Here is a 27,796-nt window from a genome sequence, read left to right on the forward strand (position 1 = left end):
TGGACATATATCCAGTTAGACTAGCCCGGTCAACAAATGTAAAATAAATAAATAAATAAAATTGAAATCCTCCAGAATAGGAGTTTCTTGTGAGAATGTGGAAGAACACCAGGATGAGAAGTCTTCAAGGTTAGGATGTGTATTACCAGGTGAAATATAGATGACAATGTGGTGATGACCTTTTTAGGGTGAAGTTGAAGTTGTGAGATAAGTATGTCCCAATTATTGGGGGAGGGGTAGGAGTTTGGTAATTGATGTACAGTTAAATTGGACTTATACAGTAAGGCAGTTCCACCCTCTTTACAAAGTGGTCTGTCTTGTCTAATGATATTGTAGCCAGTAGGGAGAACTTCTGAGTTAGCTATGTTTTTATTTAGCCAAGTTTCTGTTAAAGCAACTATATCTGGGGAGTAATGTGCTATTGTGGCCTGCAGTTCGGGTATTTTATTTTTGATACTTCTAATATTAATATTTAGCATTAAAAGATGGTTGGTTTTGCTGTTGTTCTTGATTTGCCCAGGGATGAAGATAGTGGGGTGTTATGTTCTGACATTTGTGTTGGAGCTGTTTGTGTTGGACAGGATGGATTTGGGCCTGGGTTGTAGTGGATATCCCCACTTATGGTGAGCCTGGTGTTAACATGGTGATACAGATGTTGGAGTTTGGTGAGGAGTGTGAGAAAGTATTGTGTTTTTTTGGAGTAGGAATGAGAGCATATGTGTTTAGTTCTGAATTGTTATGTAGTTCTTGAACAATTGTGGGCAGATATTATTATAATGTATGGTGTCTGTATATGAGAGTGCATAATGTAGTGTTGTGCTACTAAGTTTAGGGATATTGCTAGAGTGATAACTTGTGGTGTTATAAAGAATTATGAGAAGACAGACTAGTCTTAGTTGTGTGATAGTCGTGGCTATAAAGTTTAAGATGGTACTAGGTGGGGGTCTGAATAGGAATTATAGGGTTGCACTATATGTGGATGGGTAAGTAGTGTGGGTAATGTAAAAAAATGCCTAATGGGAATGAGAGTGATTGGGAGTATTTTGTGTGGAGCAAGTTGGTGTGGTATAATGTGATCTGACTTGAGGAGCTGTGATTGGTGGAGATGATGTGAGGGTAAGCTGTGGGTGTGGCTGTAATTACTATAAATGTAGAGGTAGTGGGGGCGGAAGGGAATAGGGGGCAGGGCAGGGGAGTGGAGAGAGCCCAAGCATTAGCGAGGGCGAACTGAGAGCCCACCAAGACAAGAGTCTTCACATTGACTTGCTGATTAGTAACCGATTTGTGCACAGATTAGAGTAGGGAGATACATTAGGAATGAAGGGGAATGTATAGAGATGCAAATAAACAAGTGGGCCTCCAAGTGATACAAACTAAGGCAGAAAGCACTGAGAGGGCTGCTTGATGGTTAATTTAGTCACAGGAATCTGAATTAAATGTATACTGTATATTGGACAGTTAGGATTACTTCACTAGCTGGGGGGGGGGGCACAAGGCTACAACAGTCAGTTTTATTAGCACGCTGAGTACTACTAAGAAATACTGCTAATGTGATAGCTTCACTCTCATAAAAAATACAAGTAGAATGCCTGGGTGGACTGATCCTGCTCTTGAGGCTCAAAATGTATATCCTTGTTTAGTTTTGCAGTACTGATTCCTTCTTATACTGTACGGGTGGAGTGGCAGCTGCAGACTGCAGATTTACTTGAGTGTGCTCCTGCTCTTGAGGCTCAGAATGTATGTCCTCGTTTAGTTTTGCAGTACTGATTCCTTGTTATACTGTATGGGTGGAGTGGTAGCCTGAGACTGCAGATTTGCTTGAGTGTGCTCAGCAAGCAGAATACAATTGCTGAAGAGCACTTGTGTCCTGGTGGGAGACTAGAAATGTAAAGATGTTGCTCATATTATGCAATAACACATGCCCTTTGGACTGTGGTTCTTACTATTTTAACTTAATTATCATAATAAATAGAGCTTAGTACAGGAATAATCTGAAAACATTTTCCATTTCATTGCAATGATTCTAATACTTATGGGACTGCTTTGAAGAGTTGTTTTTCCCTCCTTTCCCCATCCAGACTATGTGACAACTCATCGCATAGTATCTGACCTTAGGCACATCATGAGGGAAAACAAGGTGATCAATTACTATTCTTCTAGTTAAACATATGACAACCTTTGTATCTTGTGGATAAAAATGTTCAGACAAGGTATTTAGCAGTGGCAAAAGGTTTATAACTCAGCTGTGTGCATACCTTTGCCTACACTGATAGCCTGTCTGGTAGCTCAGCCATCCCAGGACGGCTTAGAGAACTGACCATGGAGGAGTCATGAAGGACAACAGGAGTGAAATCTCAGAATCAGTGCTCATATTTGGAGGGAGGGAGAATGAGATGTCCCATTCCTCTTTTGTACTTACCTTTAAAAGAAGCTGGGGAAACATGCAGTAGCATTAAAAATCATAGAGTGTGCACTGGTATGCCAGGTCGAATAGTGCAATGTATGAGGTTCGGGCATCATTGCGTATTCCTCTCTACCAGCAATGAACTCCTGTCCTGATGGTGCAAACATCAGGGTGATGGAGATGGACTGATAATGCCATCCATAGAAATACCTTTAAAGCAGCCTGAGTAACAGCCTTCCACCAGCAGGTTCTCACCCCCCATACTACTTAACATCATTAAAGTGGTACAAAAGCAGAACAGGGACCCTAATAGGGGTGTTGTGGGGATAGGTCTAGTAAGTGGCAAACTAGGGAGGATGAAATGTGTCAGAAGCCTTGTATAGCAGGAACTGACCATCAGCAGGGATGGAGATGATATAAAAATATTTAATCTCTCTCTCTCTTTTTTGAGTCATAAGTATGCCAAAGAAAATTATTTCAAACTGACAAATATCTTTTCTGGTATCAACTCAGTCTTCATCTTTGAGCAAATCAATCTAATCATCTAGTTTTTAAATTAAAATCTTAGTTCCAGTAGACTTCCAATGATGGTGCGTCATCTTTATAGATGCACTGGGATACCATAAAATGACTTCATATACATTTCCTTATCCAGAAAACATCTGAATAAACCATTCAATTACCTTTAAGACAGAGTCCAACAACTCTTAATGATATACTGTAGAGGATCAAAAGCTAGTTCAAGAACCAAGGCAGAAATGCAATGTTGTTGACATGAGAAAGATATGTGGCTCTAGAAAATTCCAAACAATACATCATAAAGTAGCCATAGAGCACCTGTCATTCAGTTTAATGATTAGCGTATAGCATACAGCATTTTAAAATACAGAACCACAAAATATGGCATTGTAAATACAGCCATGTACGTATACTGCAATCATTTGCACCATCATATGATAAATTATCTTCCAAGGAAACATTTAAAACTGAAAGGTCTTTTGATGTTCTGAAACTGCTGTTACATTGTCATCTCTCAGAATCATTTGTATACACATTCCACAGTTCAGTACTGTTGCACTCTGTCTTAAGTATTATCATATGACGTGTAACTAAAGTAACACAATACTATGTGCAGATATTTTAAAACTACTAGTAGGTGTGCCCTGAGATATTTTAAAATTCTGTCTTCCTGGAGCTTTTCTCCTCTGGCATTCACTAAAGATGAAAACTTCACAGTAGATAATCCAGTTATCAAAAATGAATAAATGTTCTTTAACTCCAGAAGTGATTTAAATCAAGGCAAAATGACATCAGACCAAAAAAAAAAATCCTTTGAGGCAGGTGGTTTAACCTGACATATGCAGATTTCCTTCAGAGTTGTTTGAGCCATTTTGCATCAGGGTTACGGGCATAAGATAATATGGGAAACTAAACAGAAATAAAATGTTAATTAAGCAGGAACTGCAGATTGTCCTGAAGGAAGGAGAACTGAGCAAACTAGACAGGTCACATGACCCTTGTCTTTTACAAAAACCTATAGCTTTAAGGTGAGCAATGCATTTCTACACAGAAATATGCACATTTTATGTTAAAGTCTTTTATATACAAAAAGATCCAAAACAGTGCAGCCATATTGATTTATTTCTCTATTATTCTGTGAAACAACGTTGTTGTTTCATTCTCAGTCAGCAAACCCGAACCTTTAGTGACAATTAATCTCAAGAAAATTAACAGCTACAGGTCATACTTTGGGTTTAGGTAATCACAAAGCTTAAAAGTCATTACTACCTGTTCATGTTTATGATCTCTCATAAAAGAGACCAGTTTGGGTAAAGTTTCACTTAAATTGCTATCTCATCAAGTCTGTATAAAAAGTTCAAGTTTTTTCCCTGGACTAGACTATGTCACAATGCTATCATATTTTACTGACATTCATATGCAGTTTTAGATTAACATCATCCAAGAATTTGAAAGCTTAATGTGAATCATAAATTAGAAAAGTACAGTTTTGTACCTACCATAAATGTAGATGTTCGAGTGTTCACCCTGCTGCAGTCATCACACTTGGGTTATCCTGTCGTCAGGCGGTCCCACAGTCGGCCTGAATTCCAAAGTCTTGGTCCGGCGTCAGTTGCTGTCGCTTCTTCCCTGACGTCAGTGCGCCAGGGGTATAAAAGAGGCATCCAACGCCATTTTCTTCAGTTTTTCTTGCCCCAGATGTCAGGTGCCCCCCCCAATAGGAGGTCACTACATAGTACCAATAATAAAAGTGAAGTACAAACAAAATCATACCTCCAGCAATAAGCAAATACACCACAAAGGTTGTATCAGATATAAATGCATAGAAAGGTTTCAGTTAGATCAGAGGGGATGGAGGGAGGGTAACCTGGACTGCAGCAGGGTGTACACTTGAACATCTACATTTATGGTAGGTACAAAACTATACTATGTTCATCGTGTTACCCTGCTGCAGTCATCACACTTGGGTAGAATCCCAAAGCTAAGGATGGGAGGTGGAATCAAACAGGGTTAGAAGAGGCTAGTAGGCCCTGCAAAACTGCAGTGGTGAAGCCAGCTCTAGTCTTAGAGTATAGTGGTAAGTGATAGTGTTTGGTGAAGGTGTGTACTGAACTCCAAGTTGCAGCTTCCAGAATATCCTTGGTTGGCACCCCCCTGAGGAAGGCTGTAGATGTAGCTGCTGCCCTGGTGGAGTGGGGCCTTATGCTAGCAGGAACTGGTTTTCCATGATGGGTGTAGCAAAAACGTATGCAATGTCCTATCTATTTTGAAATGGTCTGTTTTGAGATAGCCTTTCCTTGTGATGCTGTAGCATAGGATACAAAGAGCTGGTCTGATTTTCAAAAAGCCTTAGTTTTATCCAAGTAGTAATGTCCAAGGAGTGCAGCAGTCTTTCTCCTTTGTTCTGTGGATTTGGAAAAAAGGTGGGTAAATGGATGGTTTGATTTAGAGCCACACTGGATACCACCTTTGGCATAAAGGAGGGGTTAGTTCATAGAGAGACTTTGTCTTGATGAAAAATGAGGAAAGGCTCCACTGCCATTAGTGCCTGTAGCTCTGAGACTCTTCTGGCTGAAGTAATTGCTAGCAGCAGGGCAGTTTTCCATGATATAAACTTTAAATCAGCTGAGAAAGCTGGCTCAAAAGGTGGTAGCGTAAGCTTTTCCAGAACAAAGTTGAGGTCCCAAGTTGGCGTGGGTGCTCTCCTGGGAGGTCTTATATTTTTGGCGCCTCTGAGGTACTGCCTTAGAAGTGGATGTGAAAATAAGGGAGGATCCGTGTTGTAGTGTGCTGAAATAGCTGAGGCGTGGATTTTAATAGATGAAAAAGAAAGGCCTTTGTGTAACATCTCAGTTAAATATTGTAGAATCTGAGGTATGTCCGGCTCAAGGTGATTTTGGCCTTTAGCTTGGTTCCAGGTGCAAAATCTTTTCCATTTGTCTGAGTAGGCTTTCCTGGTGCTGGGCCTCCTGGCCTCCAGAATGACATCCATAACAGCTTGTGATAGAGGAGCTGGCTGGTTGTTTAGTTGATTTGCCATGCAGCCCGATTTAAGGTCTTGAGCTGGCTGTGTAGAATCTGGCTGTCTTGATGTGTGAGCAGATGAGGAATTTGTGGTAAAATCCATGGTGGGCCGTGGGCCATGTTCCTTAGTAGTGGGTACCAGTGCTGGCATGACCAGTCTGGGTTAATGAGTATCATTTGTGGTCTCTCCATTCTGACTTTCAGTAGCACCTTTGTTAGAAGGGTAGTGGAGGAAAGGCATATACTGTCAACATTTTCCAACTGAATGAGAGTGCGTCCACTTTCCAGGCTTGATGGTGGAATGTCCTTGTGCAAAATTTTGGTAGCTCATAGTTTTGGGGGTTGGGAAACAGGTCTATGTCTGGGCGTCCCCATTTTTGAGTTATCATTGCAAATACTTGTAGATCCAGTTTCCACTCATGGGGATCCATGATGTTTCTGCTTAGGTCATCTGCCAATGTGTTCTTTTTTCCTGGCAGGAATTGTGCTTGTAATTGAACTTGGTAAGTCAGTGCTGTGTTCCACAAGGTCATTGCTTGCCTGCATAGAGAGTAGGAGTGTGTACCCCCTTGCTTGTTTATGTACCACATTACAGTGGTATTGTCTGTCCTTATTATAAGTTGTCCTGGATGTAAGAGGTCCTTGAAAGCTGTCAGAGCATACTGTACAGCTAGCATTTCTTTTTGATTGATGTGCAGATATCTTTGATCTGTAGTTCATTTGCCTTGAACGCACTGTCCTGCCATGTGTGCTCCCCAGGAATAGTCCAATGCATCTGTTGTCATAGTTTGCCTGGCTGGGGGTAAGGTGAAAGGCTGACCCTTGTTGAGGTGACATGCCTGTGACCACCATAAAAACTCCTGTTGAAGGCAGGGAATGAGAGGTATCATTGTTTCCAAGCTGTGGCTGTGTTGAGTCCATACGCTTTTCAGGTACCATTGTAATTTCCTCATATGGAGTTTTGCAAATGGTATTAGTAGTATGCAAGATGCCATGAATCCCAAGGCCTGCAGAATTTTTCTTGCAGGGAGTTGGGTCTTTGTTGCCATTATCTTGAAGTATTGAGTTAGTTGTAGTTGCTTGTCTGGCATGAGATAAGCCATCTGGGCCGTTGTATTCAAGCTGGCACCCAGGAATGTCATGTTTTGTGAGGGCACTAGTTTTGATTTCTTTTCATTTTCTGTGTACCCTAGGCAACTTAGAAGGTGTTTGACAAATGCCAGATGTTGTAACAGAATGTCCTTGCTGTCTGCTTGGATGAGACAGTCGTCCAGGTATGGGTATATTTGAATTCCTCTTTGTCTGCAGTATGCAACTACTGGTGCCAGGCATTTTGTGAAGACCCTGGGCGCAGTAGATAAGCCAAAGGGCAGTGCAAAGAATTGGTAATGGGTTGAACCTGCAATGAAACAGAGGTATCTTCTGCAATTTTGTCTGATAGGGACACGCAGGTATGCCTCCTTGAGGTCCAACGTTACTAGTCAAGCCTTCTTGCCCAACATGGGAAGAAGCTGCTGTAGTGTTAGCATCTTGAATTTGGGTACTTGCAAGTAGGTGTTTAGAATTGAAAGGTCCAGAATGGGTCTCCATGCATTGTCCTTTCTGGGGACTAGAAAGAGCCTTGAGTAAAATCCTTGGCCTTGCTCCTGTGTAGGCACCAGTTGAATGGCTCTCATGTCCATGAGAGCTGCAATTTGTTTTTGTGCTTCTGCCCATTGATTTTGTGGCAGGTTTGGCATTCCTTTTATCCTTGGCAAGGTGTGAAAATGGAATCTGTATCCTTGTGAGATAATGTCTAGGACCCATTTGTCCTTTGTGATGATGTGCCAGTTGTCTGCAGAAAATGCAAATTTTCCTCCCAAGGGAGCTACCAAGAGAGTTTTGCTTGGCAGTTTGAGGGTTAAGTCATTGTGTTTGTCTTCTAGTAGTTTGGGTCCAGACTTCTCCTCCCTTCTGTGTTTCAGTGCCCCATTGGCGAGGTTTGTAAGGAATTTGTGCTCGACCTCTGCCCCTTGGGCGTCTGTATTTATCCCTCTGTGGCCTGTCAGAAGCTGGAAAGGACTAATTTTTTGTTGGCCAATTTCTGCTGAAACGAGGGGGTTGTACCTCTAAGAAATCCTTGACCGTCTGCATAGACTTTGCCTTATCCTCCATTTTCTTTAAAACCTCTTCTGCTTTGATACCAAATAAGACATCCTGTTGCAAAGGTGCATCTAGTAATTTTATTTAACATGATCAGGCAGAGTTTGTTCCTTTAACCAAGCATGCCTGCATATGACAGACCCAGTAACAGCTGCTCTACAAGAAGCTTCCAAGGAATCAAATCCACATTGTAAAGTATGTTTGCCCACCTGTTCAGCTGCATGCAACAGATCCTGCATTTCCTTGAATTCAGACTGTTGAATGTGTGTGCTCATCTTTTGTTTTAATTGAGACAGTAGGAATTGCTGATATTTCAGCATGTGAAATTGACCATTTAATGCTCTCATAGCTAGAGTAGCTGAGGTGTAAACCTTCTTCCCCCACCTATCTAGTGCTCTAGAGTCCCTTTCAGAGGGCACAGGATTTTTAGCCATAGAAGCCTTAGCCCCTTTGGGACCCTGGGAGATTGTTTCTGGGTCATCAACAGGGTTTTTGTAAAGGAATTTGTGTGAGTCAGGCACTCTATAATATCTGTCTGGTTTGGCTGGAGCAGGAGGCAGAGAATCTGGATTTAGACTAGATTCTAAGTAAACATCATCCACAATGTCTAAAACTGGAGGGATAGCAAGAGGTCTGTGCTAGGGAAGTAAAAGAAACTCTTGGAGCCTTTTCTTTGAGTCGTAGTAGTCCTGACCTTCCCAGTGGAAATGTTCCCTCATGGTATGTAAGGTTTCCACAAAGGAATAGTCTTCAGGGGGAGATGCTGAGGGAATGGAGTCTTCAGCATCAGAATCTTCATAAGGGGGAAAGGAGTAATCCTGTTCCTCAGAGGAATCTGAGAAAATAGAAACTTGATCAGAGGAAGCATAATCCTCCTCTTGTCTTGGCCTTTTGCTGGGGGGGTTGGGAGCCCCTGATCAGAGTAATCAAATCTTCAAACATCTTAAGCATCCATTTCTTAGGCATGAGGCCTTGAACTGGAGACAGATGTACAGTCTTTTTAGGTTTTGAAGGAGTCTTAAGCTTAGCATAAGATTTTATGGTGAGAGTAGTCGGTCTAAAGACAACTTCTGTAACCGAAGGTGTTTCCACAGCACCTGCTTCTCCTTCTGCAATGTTGTCGGTAGGGCCTAAAGAAAATGGCTGCATCAGCCTAGTACTCTCTGACTGAGAATCCGAAGCAGTCTGGGGTTCCAATTCTGCTGTCGTCAGGGGCTGCGTAGGTGCCTCACTGAAAACCGGAGAACCGGTGACAGGCCCAGCCGAGGCCTCGGAGTCTGGCTTGCATCTAGGCTGCCTGTCCTTATCTTTGCGTTTTTTATGCACGCCAGTAGTTGGGTGCTCTGACGGCATAGTATAATTACATTTCCTACCGAAGTAGTGTCGAGTGAAATCAAAGCGTCGCTTTATAGTTCGCTTATTGAACCTAGCACAAAACCGACAACCAGTGACGTCGTGGTCTGGGCCTAGGCAAGGTATACAATAAGAACAAAAGTCCTTATGAGGTATTTTCTTCCCACAAGAAATGCAATTGTTAACTTTTTCTGACATTGGACTGAGGCAAGAAAAGGTTCCCCAATGGGGTACTTAGCTTTTGAAGACTTTGGACTGAAATTCGATTAAAAAATCTCAGGTGTCGGCCGACCAGCACTTGCGAACTGCTTCTGCTTCGGGCACCGCGCAGCAAGAAAGCCTGAAGAAAATGGTGTTGGATGCCTCTTTTATACCCCTGGCGCACTGACGTCAGGGAAGAAGCGACAACAACCGACGCCAGACCAAGACTTTGGAATTCAGGCTGACTGCGGGATCGCTTGACAACAGGATAACCCAAGTGTGATGACTGCAGCAGGGTAACATGATGAACATCATGAAAGAAGTAAATAGTGCAGTCCATTAATATGTAGATGCAAGGACCCCCTATCTAAGCAGTAAGAAGTCAAAAGAGAAAGAAATTTCAAACAGTTCACAAAACTTTTGCCTCATGTATTCTTTTGATAAATTAAGTTTTTATTATGTCTCTCTTTTTTCCTCTCTTTCTTTCAAGCTCTCTCTCACTATGTTTGCATAATATGCCCCAATATAGAACAACAAAAAATGTAAATATATTTTATTATTTTTCACACTAAAGCCTATGATTTATTTGGTATACCAAAGGTTAAGCTTATAACCTCAAATATATTTGTCTAAAAATGTATGGATGTATTTTTGTCTTATCTATAAAATCAAATTGTTACTTGGAATCGCACATTCTAAAATATTCTAAAATAGTCCAGCAAAGGAAATTCTAACAGTTATTACAAAATTTAAGTTATTATTGAAATGCCACCAATTTAAATTTGTCATGTCATTTTGACGAAAGTCTGAATTGCAGTCTGAATATTCATTCTGTTATCAAATCATCTGTGTATTTTGCTGACTAGTCTGTACTCCTTGATGCTTATGTGAAAAAAAAAAGAGAGAGAGACAAGCATGGGATGCACTCTTGGAATATCTGACTATTCTTTGTGATGTCATCTATAAACCCCATTAACTGTTTACTGTTTCTACCCCCTCCTGCATTTGCTGATACAATCAGCTCTCAGAACCCCAGGCAAGGCACTGTCCAATCTCTGGAGAGCAAACATGATGTAAAGTGTTCTGAATCTTGCTGTTTTATAACTGCATCAAGCCATGTTAGCCCTGCTCTCCCATCGTGAAACCCATTCACCTCAAGGATCATCATTGACTTGCAATCAGTCCCTATGTCACTTCATATCATGGTAAGAAATGCCAACCAACTCCCAGTTCACCCTAACCACCAATCAGAACACAGGTCAGTTACCTCCTTCTCTTCATTCATACAGACGGCATTAGTTATGGTCCTGACATTAAAAAAACGACCAGACTTGTAATCTGCTAAACACAATCTATATATATATATAGACAAAATTCAACTAAACAAATGAAGACAACTGCAAATCTATAAAATGCATCTCTTTGTATCTTAATCATATAGGTCATGAACTGGGGTTGTGAATAGTAATATACACACACATAGAAAGCATATTTATACATACATGTCAGATACACATGGATTAAAAATCCTATAACACATTTATATGGTGGTAGTGTGGACAGGGTTAATCAGTAAACAGAGGGGAAATCCAGTAGCCGTCCTAACCAATAGAAATAACTGCTACATGGTAGCTACATCTCCTAAAGCAACTTCTGTCTCACCTTCTCCTTTGCCTGTGGGTAAAGGCCTGGCAATAGCCTAAGCAATCCAAGTTCAATTCTCAGGTCGGGCAGCTGACAATGCAGATAGAGAGGATGCGTGTGCCCATCCTGGAGTGGGGAGGATGGAAACAACTCAGTATACTAGAATGGTGCTTTCTCTTATGCAGATAACAGCACTTGGTGCTGGCTAATGATGGGCATGGTGTCCTGCTGATGTGAAGCTCCTTTTGTAAGTGACAAGTTTGACAGTTCTGACACTCAATGCACCTCACACCATGGTCTGTCAGTGACATGTGCAAGGGATAAGGAATTCAGGAAGGGCATTCTCCAGGATCAATATAACACTGCACAAAGCATATTGATCTTCATGCCAGCCAAAAACATGGGTCACAGAAACTCAGTGGGTGTGGGGGAGGGGCAAGGATGCTTAGGAGACCTGGAAAAAGGAGAAGCTATATGAGCCACTGATACTCATCTCTGGGGAGGAAATATTTGGAAAAAAAAACTTCTATTGACATTCATACAACACTTTCTACCCACTGAGATAGACTTTTAATTCAGGTCCTCCTTCACATTTAGCATAACCCATAAGCAGCTCTCAAGCCAAATAAAAATCTTTCAGAATTTACATCCCTGAAACCTAGAAGCATCTATAGCAAAATGCACCTTACAGACACAGTGCTGAGGTGCACAAGCATGTTATAATAACCTCAAAAGTGGCCTGGTTATAATCCTGCATTAATCAAACCTACTAATTTCCAACTATCAGCATAACAGAATTGCTGGATACGTAGATAAAATGTGGGGCAGTATTATGGGGAGATAGTATTGCTATTCGCAAAACAGCTCCCCGATATCTCCTGGTTTAACTTCCCCAAATCTTTTGGGTGTCTAATACCACAACAGGAATGGCCCCATTCCTAAGTCAAGGTATAATTAAAGTTTATTAAATTAGTATTGTTACAATCACTGATGTTAGCCAAAAGTAACTGATCAATGTAGGCTGTATCTGATAATTTGTAAGCATTTATCCATGAATGTGGGATGCTGTCAATTGCTTTTTTGTAGTCTATCCATGCCATACTTAGATCCTACCCCTTTTCACAATTCTCCATTATGGCTTTAATTAGCAATAAATCACCCATTGTTCCATATGCCTTTCTTTCGTTATCTTTTCATTCTATTGCCTTGATTGAACTTTCTAATAAATTACTACAAATTCTGTCTGCATCAATTTGACTGTATAGTTTGCACATTGTTGGAAGGCAAGTTATTGGTCTATAGTTTTTAGGATGGCTTACAGGTTCAGTCTTAAGGAGGAGTATAATTTTTCCTGTTGTTCATCAGGTTGGTATCTGTATAGGATGTGCATAGAAATAGTTCTTACCCAGGGACTAAATCTTTGTGTAAAAATGTTAATACTTTTAGCCAGAAATTATGTGCTTCTTCTGGGCCTGGGATTTTTCCATTTAGGAGCTTTTCTTAATTTTGTTTCAATTTCTCTGCCTATTACTTCATTCCATTTCATATCCTGTACATTTGAACTCTTTACTGTTTCTATTAATTTTTCTTTCCATTCAGCATATTTATGTTCCACAGGGTTTTATAAATATTTCTCCAAATGTGTCTTTTTCTTCTTTTTTGGTGGTGTTTCCATTTCTTTTGCTTTGTTTCGTAGTTCTCTATTTTATTTTATTTTATATTAGTGTCATCATTGAATTGCTTATTTTGAACTTTTCCTTTATATTTAACTGCAAATCTTCTAAGTTGTTCTGCCTGTGCTGACATCTGTAGTTTATTACTAATGTTTATTGCAATAGTTATGATAAATCTTGATCTGTTCTGATACCATGCATTACTTTTATTTCCTCTATCTTTCTAAGTATGTTTTATTGATCTGTTCCCTCTTCTACATTCTTCTAACAGTGGCACTTCTTGTCCAAATTGCTTTATAGTTTTCTCTATTCGAATACCATGATGGCGTTTTATTTCCTCCTTTCCTTTCCCTCATTGCTCTGTATTTTTGTAGTAAGATTTTATTTGTTACTAGTTTAGATGTACAATAATATATTCTATTTACTTCTGTTTTATGACATGTATTTCTTTGAATAGTCCTGATTACTGTGTTATCAGACTTCTAGCATTCTGGGTCTTATTTACTTTATGTATTCTGTTTCTTTTGTCTATCTCATTATGTCTTAATATGTCTATCTTTATAAAATCAGGCAAATTTTCACTTAGACCATCTTCTTCTAAACTCAAGATGCATTCTTTTCTCACTCTTGCCTGCTGGCATTCTATAGAAAGTTCCAGAACGACTTCTTGTGACATATATTTTTCAGCTACATCCTGTGTCATCTGTTGCTTCTTCATATGGAAACTCATTGGCCCATCACTGCACAACATTGCCTGTGTCACATTTGTCACAGTTTACTGCTCCTTTTTTGTACTGGTTTTCTACTGAAGGCTCCAGAGCATCATCATGTAGCGAGTGGTCAGATGCTTCCCATTTCATCTATTTCTCCTTAATTTGGGGACTCATTGTTCCATCATACTATGACATTACCTGAACTGGAGTTTCTATACTAAGCCTCTTTGCAGGTAATCCATAACTTCAATTTCTATTTCTTTAACTTCTCCAATACTAATCCTCTTTTCTGCTTCCCCCCTTTTGTTTTCTTATTTTTTATATTGTGAAATTTTCCATGTCTGGGTACCTTTAATTATACTTCTGTAGGGATATCTTTGGTGCAACTTTTTATATTGTTTAGTTTTGCTTTCTCCTTTGCCTAAATATTGCAACATTTCAAATGTCTTTTTCTTTCTGATGTCCATATTTCTTTTTCAGATGTCTCCCGCTCCACCTGTTTCTCCTTACATTGGGGATTGATTGTTCCATCATAGTGTTAGATATCCTGTGTTAGTCTTTCTGTTCTAAATCCTTTACTTTGCATGTATTTCAGGACTTTAGTTTCTATTTGTTTAACTTCTACCTTGCTAATCTTCTGTTCTGTGTTCCCCTTTGTGTTCTTATATTTGTATTGTGAAATTTTTCATATCAGGGTGCCTTTGCCTGGATTTCTCTCCAAATATTATTTTGGCTTTCTGTTTTGCATAAATACTATATTGTATCTGATCTCTTTTATCCCATGTCCAATATTTATTTTTAGACCTTTCAAAAATTGTTGTGTTTTGTGTTTTTATATTTTCTCACTTCCTCTGCAGCTACTTTTTCCAGGCAGCCCAAAGATTATTTTTATGTAATGTTTTTCAAGAATCTGCTGTATTAATGAATACGGATTTTTCATTTGAAGCTTTTGACAGTTTTTTTCCTGCAAGTATTTTTCTTTCCTCTTTCATTATAATTAATAGTTTACTCTATCATCTTTATAGCTCTTTTTTGGGCTACCCATTTTGTGTTTTCTGTGGACTACTACTTCCTTCTACAACAGGAGGTGTTATAGGTATCTCCCTATATAACTTCTCTGAGGTCTAAAATTTTCAAAACCCCAAATAATAAACCAGAGTGCTATCTTTGTAAAAAAAAAGAATAAATCAGTTCATTTATTTATCATAGTAGCTAATATCAACAGGGTGCTAGAGTACCACTGCAATCTGTTCGACCTTGAGTAACCAAAATCAATTACATCATTTTAGATCTAATTGCAGCCAGAGAAAACCAGGGAAGTATACAAAAAGCCCCACCATCACTGTCTATATTGCCTTACAACTAGATTAACTCACCAGTCAGATCCAAAAAATACTCAAGAGACATTTCTCTTGATTATATCCTTGCAAACATAACAGCCAGATATAAAAAAATTACTTCCTTCTGCCATACTTCCTCAATGCCAACCATCCAGTAATAACAATCTCTTTGGACAAACTGGCCAAGATAGCTATAGTGCATGTATCAAACCACAATTTCTGACATACAAAAGAATTGACTGATAGTAATAATGAAATAAGTTTATTAACACCTAACATAGATGCAAAAGACACCAATTGTGTAATAAACACTGAAGGTGAAGTGAATAATGTGATAGAGGTGGTAGAACAGGTGACCAATGATGTGTTAGTGAGAGAAAAGGCCCAGGAAAGTAACTATGATCAGAAAAGACATAGTAATTATAATGAAAAAGCCCCTTTCCCTATAGTAGATCATTGGAGAGGAGGAAGGAATCATTCTATGAGCAGGAGGCGGCAGAAAAAGAGAGCAGCCAACCAACAATATGTGGGGCCAACTTTAAAGAAGATGTGGCAAGGGAACAAAAATCCCTGATTTGGAATATATCCAGTAGACAACTTTCTAAATAAGAATGTAACGTCCTGGAAAGAGGCCTTACGTTTATACCATCCATAAAAAGTGACATTACAGAGAGTATATTTGATTTGAAACTATTCACACGTAATTCACAGTTAAAATTAGACTTTGGAAAAAATATACAAGAGAAGTCCCTACTTAGAAAACCCAGTACATATGTACCGAGCTTGCATCCTTTAGTTGACGCATATACTAAATTAGTTGAACAGGAACTATATGAACAAGATGAGAAAAACAGAAGGAAAAATGGTATGGTAATTTAATACCTAGGCAAAGAGAGGCATTAAGAACCCTAAGGAATGATCCAAATATAATGATAAGGCCTGCAGATAAGGGTGGGCCTATAGTAATATTGGATATGGAGAAGTATATTAACAGCTTGAATGATATGTTAAGTGATGAGCAATATTATAGTAAAATCAAGTTAAATAAGGTAGATAAAATTATAGAACAAGTATTTATATCCTTGAATATTTTACATAATCAGGGCAAAATCAAAGAGGAACTTTATAATTATTGGTTGACCATCCCACTATACCCTGCATACAAGGTGTCCCAAAAATTCATAAACATCCCTTGAACCCACCCATGAGACCGATAGTTGCAGGAAGAGGATGGGTAATGGAACCCATATCCTTATATTTGGAATCACAGTTAAGACCAATAGTTAATAAATATCAATATATTCTGAGGGATACCAAACAATTTCTAATCAAGCTGTATGATGAAACTTCTAAAGTTACTCCAAATTAAATAAATTGGCTAGTTACGTTAGATGTCCAGTCCCTCTTTAAAATGATACCCAATAAGGAAGGCATAGAGTGTGTACGGAGATTTCTGAAAAGAGACCAGACGTACACATGTACACAGATTGATGTTATATGTGAATTATTGCAAATAGTGTTGTATAATAACATCTTTGCATTTAACAGCCAGGTATATATACAAAGGGATGGCGTAGCTATGGGCACTTTGTGTGCCAATAGCTACGCCAACCTTGTAATGGCAGACTGGGAAGAAAGTTGTTTATTTAAAATGATAGAGTTCAAGAGAGAGGTCCAATTCTACACTCGTTTTGTAGATGACCTCTTTCTTATTTGGAAGTCTGGAGAGGTGGAGCTTAATGACTTTCTCAGTAAGGTGAATGAATCAATATACTATTTAAAATTTACTATAGGAGCGTTAAATAAACTTATATCATATCTGGACGTATATGTGGAGAAGCTACCTAGTGGGATTCTAAATACCGGAGTATATAGAAAGGACTGTTATAGGAACTCACTCCTGCATAGAACAAGTATGCACCCAGGCTTTATTTTTAAAAATATAGTAAAGGGACAAACAATGAGGGCTTCACGCCTGAATTCAACAGAAACTGGATATAGGAGTGAACTGGAGAAATTAAAAGAGAAGTTTTTGGATAGATCATACAGGTTAGAGGAAGTAAATGAAGGGTTTCAGCATATAGATGAAATGAGAGAGAATATTGCATATCCATATTTTGCTGATAGGAATATGAAGGTAGGAACTACAGATATCAAAGATCATAGGAACTATGCCCTTGAAGAAACCAAGGTATGTATATACCATAGCCAAGATGTGGCAGGTGTACGAGAAGCATATAAAAAGTATTGGGAAATACTGACAGTGGACCCCAATATATGAAACGAGGTCGGTAGCTGTCCAAAATTTATATATAAAAATAAATTAAATCTGTATAGAATGCTATGTGGCCCCAATAAAATAGGGAATAAGAATCAGTGTGATAACACTGGAAAAACAAAACCACGTAAGAAGTGCAGCTACTGTCCGCTGATAAATGACTCAGCAAGATTCATACATCCTATAACACAGCAATGTTACACATTTTCAGTACAAGCTACATGTAATACATCTCATGTAGTCTATCTTGCCTCATGTGAAGGCTGTTTAGCATTCTACATAGGCAAGACGGACCGGAGATTGAGAGATCGTATTAGAGAACATCTATATAATATTAAAATGAAAATGAGTAATGATGCATTATCAAAACACATAATGGAGACTTCCACAGAAAATAAGTTTAAGTTTATGGTAGTTCGGCATAATCATGTAACTATTAGATGAGGTGATATAACTAATAGAACTGAACAAAACAAAATGAAATGGATAATTAGACTTAGGGCTGATCAACCACCAGGACTGAATGACAGGATTCCTATAAAGCCAGCATTAAAAGGCAGGAAGTTACAATGTAGAACCCATCAGTGAAAATAGAATAAACTATCCATGGTTATAAATTTTGGTATTAAATTTTGGTATTATTATATATGTTTTATTATTATGATTTTATATAAGAATGTATATTCATATGAAATTGATAGTAGGCTGCGCCAATAAGTGTGGTTATTAGTGTATACACACACTTTATAGTTATGATGTATACATGCGCATAAATTTACATATATATATATATATATATATATATATATATATATATATATATATATATATATGAATACATTTTTATATGTTCATATTATGTATAAGTTTAGATACAAATACATGTATTTAGTTCTAAAAATAATTTAAATGTTTGTGTGGCATTTGCATATAAACATTTAGTTAAATATAGCATTTTTATATAGGATTGATTTTAACTTAATTGATTGTTTAATTAATTAAAGTACAGGAAATGACTACAGGATAATTGTTATAGAATACGTATAAAAAGGCCATGTAAGCTGTATGAATTATTGGCCTGAGGAAGCCTACGGGTGAAAGCGCTAGCCTATTTTAACGTGCTAAATAAAGCTTTTTATCGTATTTTGCGGCTTTATTTTTTGCTTAATAGTGGAAGTTGGTGATTTGGAAATTAACCGTGGACTTAGAGAAGCGGAGTGAAAATTTGTTCGTGAATTAATGGGACTGCTGTGCTGAAAGGCTTTTTGTTTTGCTGTTGTGTTTGCGAACAAGCATATTGAACTACTTGCTAGCTGAGAAGCGTATTGAACTGATCATTGGCTGAATAGCCTATGCACAATACTGGTAGCTGCCTCCATATTCTCCCATCAGTTGTTTTATTATTGTTCATGCAATTTTACTTTGGGAGAAGTTGTCGGGAAGTGGTGGTATTGTTTTTCATTATTAAAATTATGATGACAACATACAACATTAAGAATCAGACAAGTAACAGAAACTCAATACATTAGTGAAGAGACACAGATGTTTCTAGAACATTATATGAATTTATCACCTAAAGCTTACTACTAATCACTGAGTAAGAGGAAATAGCTGTAAATGCATAAATGCCTCATTAAAAAAGAAGAACTTGGATTATACAACCAACTCTTATACCAGTGCAAGACCCTAAACTTTTCTGCAGTACGACTGCTATATCTTCAGTATGTCCATGTTTACAGAATTAAAATTCAGTGTTCTAAATCTACTTAAAAGTCACAATATAATGTCACAAAAGAAAAATAGTAATGGTAAAAAAAAAATAATATATATATATATATATATATATATATATATATATATATATATATCTCACTGGAGCTATAAATAAAGGAGTTGAAGACGTCTTTGTACAAGCATACCAGCAACCATTTGTAGTGCTGGCTGCTGACAGCACTTTAACATGCACTGAGGAGAATACAACAGAAGACTGAGATGGAAGAGAAGACTGAAAATTTCTATCTAAGTACCTACTGATTTAGTAGATCACAAGGACATCATTAGATTTCTAAGACTGCACCCGCAACATTCTGGCTTATGGCAGGAGTACAGCCTTTCATGTGGCACGTCCATGAGCTTTGATTCAGTGAAAGTTTGTGATGCCTGTTTTTGATTGGCTGTCTTCTGTAGAGTCATTGCCTGGATTTTGATTAGCCTGTTTCTGTGTGATTTTAAATATAGGCTTGCTTATTACATACTTTTCAGGATAGGACTGATAAACAGCAATTTGCAGAAGGCAGCAGGAAACTATAGAGAAGAAGAAGACAACAAATTTTTGTCCATCTGAGTTTTACTGATTTAATACTCTATAAGGACTTCATTAGCTTTCTAGTATTGGATCTACAGTACTACACGCTCTGGTAAGACTAGAAATTTCCATGCAACAGCTGAGTTTCTTCCAATGAAGTGATTACAGTGCCTATTTTGATTATCCTGCTTGTATGTTGTTGCATTGCTGCTTGTTATAGATTGCTGTACTTTTACAGTATTTAATGCTACAGATCTACAGTACTGCACTAGGGAGTATGAAATTATATTATCTGATATACGTTTGCTGCATGTGCCAAATGCTCTACTGTTACTGAATCATAACTATTTGTCTTAGAGTTACTGCACTTGGAACTACTCATGCGGATACTGTAGCTGGACCATTCTTCTCAAATGTACAGATATTTACAGAATGTCCAGATGTTTGCCATATATTTTTGGCTCATTCCTCCAACAAAATGTGATTATCTGGATTTTTGTGGCAAATCAGTGAAAAGTGAATACATTAAATAATGACAGTCATTTGAGTTTCAGATTTCATATCCTTTAGATACTGCATGGTAACACATTACCTTTTATTCAAGCAGCTTTCTAAGCTTATGAGAGCAATATTTAAAATTTGTCCCTATTTTGGGGGTTTTGTACTCCCATTATTTTTGGCTTTGTCCAGAATTTTTATGCTAGGATGTTGTGTGCTATGAGCTGGACCCATTGCATTACAGTATCTCTTGGTCACTGCTGATACTACTCCGAGACCAGATTAATACTATTATTTCAGCATCTAACTACACTTGATTTAACTTCTGATCTTACACTGTTACACTGACCATATTACTGTTATGGAAATAACAGCTCTTCCTCATATTTACTGCACTGCAAGCTATTGGGTGAGACTTCTGACTTATATTTCCACTTTTACTTAGATATTGTTGTCAGTTTTACATTTTTGTTCTGTTTGCAAATATTGCAATTGCTATTTATTGTGTCCAGAGTTTTACAGTGGCCACATCTCATATTCTTGCATCCTTTACCCACATCTCATATTATCATCCTTTTCCAGTTCAATCTATTCTGCTCCTGTGTCCTATAGCCAGAGTAACTTATCAAGCTCTCCTGTTTTATCACATCCCTTTTACTGTACTAACCATGATAGATCTCAGACAGATATTACCCTATTGTGGACAGCCTGAAAGCACTAGTTATTTTGATGCATTATAGCAACTGCTCGACACTTTACCAAAACCACTCTTATTGCTACCATGTAATGACTGAATATGTGAGAGGTTTAAAATAACAACTGAACAACCCACACAAAACAGAGCACCTCACTAAAACAACATATGTTGTGGTTGTTAAAAGAAAACTACCTAAGCCTTCCAGGCTAAAGACTAAGAAATCTCAGTCATTAGTTCACACAGAAACACCCCCCCCCCCATGCCCATAATCAGTACACATATCTCCAAGAGTCAAAAGGAGTGCAGGCTCCTTAAGGTCCACATTCAGACTAATTCCACCCATCATAATGTTTTAGTCATAGGCATCTCTATTTGTAGGCATTAGGATACCATTCTCACCACTCTAGAAAAGAGTAAGGTTGCAGTCAGATACTTTTCTGAAGCCAGGATCTGGGATGTACTAAGCAAACTGAGATCCCTCCATCCTGACATATATGATTATGACCTGATAATGGTCCACATGTGGGTGAATGGCCTTTGGCACTCTACCCAGAGGGACATGTAAAAGGATATGATTGAGGTTGCTATACATATGACTGAGGCAGGAAAGGCACTGATCATGAATGGTATTTTGCCATCTCCCAGAGTTTAGAGGAGATTCCAGAACATGATAATTGTCTTTAAAAATTGGCTATGCAGCTGGTGTCATCCTAGGGGGATCCAGGTCTCAGCTCGGGACTCAGTGGCAGACAAGTGTTCCTGCTTTCCCAGGCTCGTCTACACCACTCTTACCACAGTTTTCACATCCTGGCTAAAGCATTACTGATATAAATAAACAAGAGAAAAAAAAAAATACTTCATATTTATAAGAGGTTGCATGCTACCAAGCCCTAAAGTCACAAATAAGAAAACTAGCAAAGAGCTAAATGGTACTATTAGGAATCTCAAAGCTGAATATGAACTTAAAATAGTCACTAAATCTGAAAGAACTACAATTAATTCTTTAACTATGGAAAGAAGTTAAGAACTAGCACCCAGGGATATTCTCAACTTTAATCGAAAGGAAATCGCCAATACCCTGGATGATAAATTTAGTGGAAACTTTGCTCCACCCACAGTTATAACTATTCTACAGATTCCATAGTCCCAGCCATCCACAATAATTATTATGATGTAAGTACTTTTCACCCCTGTTAAAACCTAAGAACATCTCATTCATGGGCCCTGAGTACATTTCAGGCTGAAGGACTATCAGTACAAATACAAGCTATCTGAACCCATATTTAACCTCTTTAATCTAAGTCTCTCAATGGTTACATCCCTAAAGCCTTGAAAACAGCCATTGTAATACTGATGCACAAAGGTGCCCCAACCATGGACTCTGGTAAGTGTAGTCCCATTATCCTAACTAGCTTCATTTATAAAGCTATGGAGCATACAATCTCAGTCTTGCAAACAGGACAATTACATTCTCTTAAATGAGTATCATCATCAAGTCAGCTTCATCATGCAGGTCCTGTCTCTTTAACCCAATGAATTTCTTCAATACATACAGCATATCTGGACCTGGCCACAGTCTTTGGGAATACTCTCCATGCCGGTATTATTGACAGGTTTTTGTAAATCTGACTATGAATCTATATGATGTACAGTGGAAAGGTAAATGATCATCTGACAGAACCCATTAGGTTAGAGTCACATGTGCCACTTCTGAAAGCATAAAAGTTGTCAGTGGTATACCACAGGGGTCAATGTTGGGTCCTCTCTCATTTGATATGTGTTTCTTAGCCCTTTTAGCCAACACTTCAGACCTATGGTTATCTACGTTTGCAGATGACTGTAAGCTGAGTGCTGTTCTTCATTCCTCCACTGACTCACAATTGCTCCAACATCAGTTAGACTATATTAACAATTAGAACAAAAAAGTCTACATCGTACCATAAAAAGGGGGTGCACAACCACCTCAAATCTATCTCTGTTACAAGGAATTTAGGTACTCTTATTGAGAATTCCTTATTTTTTGACTATTTTTCTCCATAGTAGATGTCTCATTTCCAAAGATATCTTCTCCAGATCTAAAAAGAACCTTAATTCCCCTTTACTCGTTTCTCATCTGACTCATTGTTGAAATGTAACTGCCTAAGCATATCACTTAAGTTTAGAAACCTTTGATCAATAGTCTCAAAATATCTGTGTCTAGCATTTTAAGCCATGGAGATATCCAACACTACTTCACTTCCAATTCCTTTGTAGAACAAATTTTTCCTCAAATACCCCATTAAAGGAATTAAGCCTTCTTCAACAGATAAATAAGATGCATTGGCACAATAGATTAAAATCCTGGGGTATCCCTTCCTATGGTACAAACTTCCACTACATGTCAGAGTAGCACCCTGGCCACCTTCAAGATAAATCTAGATAGCTGGATGGTCACAAATTCTCCGCTAGCCTCCACACGTGAGAACTTTTGAAAATGATTTATTTATTTGGCTTGTAATACTTAGTAGTACATTCCTCCGAATGTACGTACCAATACTGAAGAACAACAGCCAAGGCTTTAGGACATTCTCCCAGTAAGAGCTGTGTCTTCTAGATCTATACCAATGAAGTTATACACCTTAAAAACATGTAGCTGTAATTATAATACCTCTGAAACAACTATCTGTGTTTTGTTAAAATCTCTATAAAAGTAACCAAAGTCCATCTTAAAAAATATATACTTTCTATGGAGCCAACATACAGGCCACAGACCACCTGCTTCTACAATTCCTCAAACTCACTTCCCCTTTCAATGTAAAACTATAAATTTACATCTTCAGACACTTATAAACCATGCATTCCTTTTCATGTTGATACTAATAATTGTCCCACTGCAAAGGCATGGAAAATCAGTAAGCTTGATCACTCTAGATGAATGAAAATCTTACCATGTCTTGAAACGATTTAGAAAAAAGTAATACACTGAATCTTGCTAACATGTTTTAACAAATATGGCATGAAAGCTCAGCAACAAAATGATTTCAGAGAGGGATATGGGACAACAATTGCCCTAAGACCTCTATTCAACAAATTACTCACAACTCAAATAAAGGATGTCATTTTGGAGGAATCATTCTTCACATAAAATGTCAATCAATAGTGACAATCATGTCTTGCTGGCATTAGAAGCCTAAAATAAACAAATACAGCTTTCACAAATAACTAATGCAGAATGTTCCTTCACCACACAACTCCACAATTTCAGATATCTGTGTATATGGTAGGACTTCAGCATGTTATTTAAATAACATGTCAATATGATAGTCAAAAAAAAAACAACAGAGAGTAAAAATCTGTTATGAGTTACTTCTCTCTTTACCCATGTAAAATGATGCTGATAGAAAATGCCTGGCACTATACTGTTCCATGACACAACAAAGTGAACAAGATTGCACCATCCCTACTAAAGGCTTAGTAGCCTCAAATTAATCAAAGTAAATTTTCTCATAACCAAAACAGAAAGAAATGGCAGGGTTGGGTACTATGAGTATAGCTTATTGTTGGTTCCACTGTGAATCGAGTTACATTCAGATAAAGCTACAGTCCATCAAATGCATTTCTAACTTCATCTAGACATAACCAACAAAAAATATGTTTTTGCAGTAGGCAAACCCTCCCTGTACCTACCAGGTGTATAGGGCAGGGTTTTGTCTTTACACATCTATACTGACATTTAGACTTAAAAGTGTGAGTGACTGCCAGGCTGGTAAAAGAAATAATGACAATGATTTTGTGTGAGATCTGACACTCAGTTTCAAATCACATAAATTGAACTGACAAGTTTTAACCACATCCATATGAAACTCAAGCAATAGTTTGGAAGCCCTTTTTTCTTATAATGTTTTCAGCTTTTTATTCTTCCTTGCAGAGGCAGAAACAGAAGCCATTTGTGACAACATCCTGTTCAGATGCAGTAGCTAAACTAAGTAGCACTTTTCAACAACAGTGTTAAAGGGGGGGTGAGTCACTGTTTATAGAATTCCTATGAGAAGAGTTCAGACCCCTGCTCACCACAGCTAAAATATTTTCACTTGCAGTACTAAGTTAGGTGTCAAACCAGTAAAGCTACAATACTAATAAGGTTTAGAAATAATCTCACTGTAGGAAAAAAAGAGTTTTTTATTCCCCAGGACCAGCTCAGCAACTGTGTCCAGAAGTTAAAAAAAGCTAGGAAGAAGCCTCTTTTAGAAAACTGTCACATCTTATAAAAATACAAAGGTTGCAAAACAACCTTAGTTTAAAACATAACTCTTTATTTTGTAGAAAGCAGGGGTATTTACTAATACTAAATGTTATATATTATCCATGTTTCTGCGTATTGTACTGACTATGTTAAGAACAGTAACTATATATAATTTTGTGTAATGGAATAAAGTGCTTATAATTATCAATGCACTGTAATAATGGTTATTTTAGAATGGTACTGGATTTTTGTAGAAGCAATATATATTTATGCGCATATGTATACTATTAACTAACTCATATATGTATTAATTTTGCATCATGTTACATAGATCTTACATTTCATGTATGCCAGAATAGTTTTAGCTGTCATATAACTAGTTTCATTGATGAAAACAGTCAAGTGACCAGCCCAGCAACTCTGTTAACCAATGACTGAATAAATAAAATTCTTCCATTTGTATTTCATGTTTCCAGGATATATATAGAATATCAGAATGTGTCACATTGTCAGTGCCATTGCCAAGTCTTGTCTGTTGGTTATTTACCGACTGTTTTCAAAAGCGCTGCCTCCTTTAGAGCCGATTTCCCAACATATGGTGTATTTGACATAAGAGATTACCTCCGAACATGTGCTAAGGAACTGAAATAGAGAGAGTTTCTTGACTCCAACAGTGTCTTCAGTACTGGTCATGTAAGTGTATACCTATGAACCAGGAAAAATGCTGAAGGCTTCCTTAACACTGATGCTATTATACTCACATAGACTATGACACACCCTCCAAATCTGTCTTTTACAACTGTCAAAAGGTCACATTAAAGTTTTTATGTTCCCTCCTCAGTCTAAGAACATGAGTAAACTATATGTCTAGGAGTAAGACAGGGTGGAATAAAATGCTTGGAACTTCGTTTTTATCTGATGGCTGTAAGCCTACACGTTATCATTTGGTTTTCACATAAATAGACCTCAAGCTGGAAAATGGATTGTGTGAAATGTTCACCTGGAAAGTTAGTCACAAAGCAAGAAACCAATGGCAGGATCAACCTGATTTGTTGGGACATCTTTTCCAGGCTATTGTCAAATTAAGAATCTGCTAAGCGGTTTCCCTTTTATTATGGCCACAGTATTAAAAATAAGGCATACTTGAATCAGTTCTACTTAGAAAATGTAAAATTGGCTTAATCATTATCACTCCACTGGATTAGAGAGCTAGAGAGTTGGTGGGCTCTAATGGATAAGTCTGACCAGCTTTGCTTTATTTGAAATGGAGGATACAATTATTTCAGGGGAAGGTGCTAAAGTTACAAGAGACCTGAACTTCTCTTTTTCATTGACTATAGAGAATGATTGGCTCAAAGACATCTAAGACCTGATTCCAGTATAAGCTCATAGTTCTGATAAGTGACTGATGTACACTCAACTTGTAAACATCTCAGCACCGGTTTTAGAAGTATGGGGTATATATTGCTACACTATTTCTAATGAATTCTGTGTACACTGGATAATGGTTTCCCATTCATGTATCAGACTGGCATTCTTCTTCGATATCATATACCAAAGCTGTTCTAGTCTATTGCTATTGATATTTAGGAAAACTGGGACATGAATGACTAGGCTTAAAAAGGCTCTAGGGCTGGTAACCTAGTAACCTTCTATGATCCTATATTGATATGAGCTACTTGGATATAGATCTCTTATGGGATGTCCCCTTTGAGGCCCACTTCTGTTCTTTATCTGTGACTGTTTGTCTGCTGTATGCTGTATTTTCCATTTTATTCCCATGATAGAATACCTGGAATGTTTTGAGGGACTAGTGATAGATGCTGGAGAGGCAGATCTTATGTTGAAGATGATCATTTACATTTTTTTTCTCATTGCTTTAAGTTCTATCCCTACTGTGTAGAGTAAATCATGCACTTTAGGGAGGTCACTATTGAATGCCAATCTGAAACAATTTGTTGTTTTTTTTTTTAGACATAATAACTTCACTACAGGCCTCCCTCTCTCATATGGCACACCTTAACCCATACCTGTAAGTATATCATTCGGGTTTGGAAACTGATCACTGCTCCTTGGCTGAGGTTTGAATGGTGATGTTAAATTCATATCATCTGTCAGAGATTTCCTGCTATCATTACCCAGTAAGTTATCTAAGAATCCCTTATTATGAATTAAATTATGCAGTTATATAAAATAATTCTGCCAAATGTTTTCTATAAATATTTATTTCATGTTGTTTTTTTCTCTTGAGAGAGAAAAATTATGTATTTTATTTATATGTTTTGAAATGTTATATTTGCTTCCTTTATGACATTATAGCCTGTAGTTTGAATTTGATTGAAATTATTCCTGTTTCTCTTATGTCCTAAAGCTTAAAAGACAGTTTATGCTTGGTGTATATATGAATTGTTAACCCTTGACCTATGTATGTCATGATCTGTTCAAAAGAATCAACCTGGTTCAGAAAATATGTACTTCTTTTAGCAAACATTTCTTTTTAGATTCTACTATTATCCAGTATTAAATATTCTTTTTATAGATTGATAATCAAATTGCTACTTACACTCATTGGTCTGAAGGTTCCTGTTTCTAATTTCAGTCCACCTTTACAAGTAGAAGCTAATTAAACACACCTTCCGGGCATTAGGCATACTGTTGATTAGATTATATTCACTGAATAATATTTCAAATTGCTCTAAGTACCATTTTATCTAGAAACATGCTGCTTATGTTTTCTAATCTCACAGAACTATATCGCAAATTGTATTCAAAAACAAAGTAAT

The sequence above is a fragment of the Protopterus annectens genome, chromosome 6.part1, assembly GCF_019279795.1.
Source record: "Protopterus annectens isolate FY-2018-M chromosome 6.part1, PAN1.0, whole genome shotgun sequence".
Taxonomy (NCBI): domain Eukaryota; kingdom Metazoa; phylum Chordata; order Ceratodontiformes; family Protopteridae; genus Protopterus; species Protopterus annectens.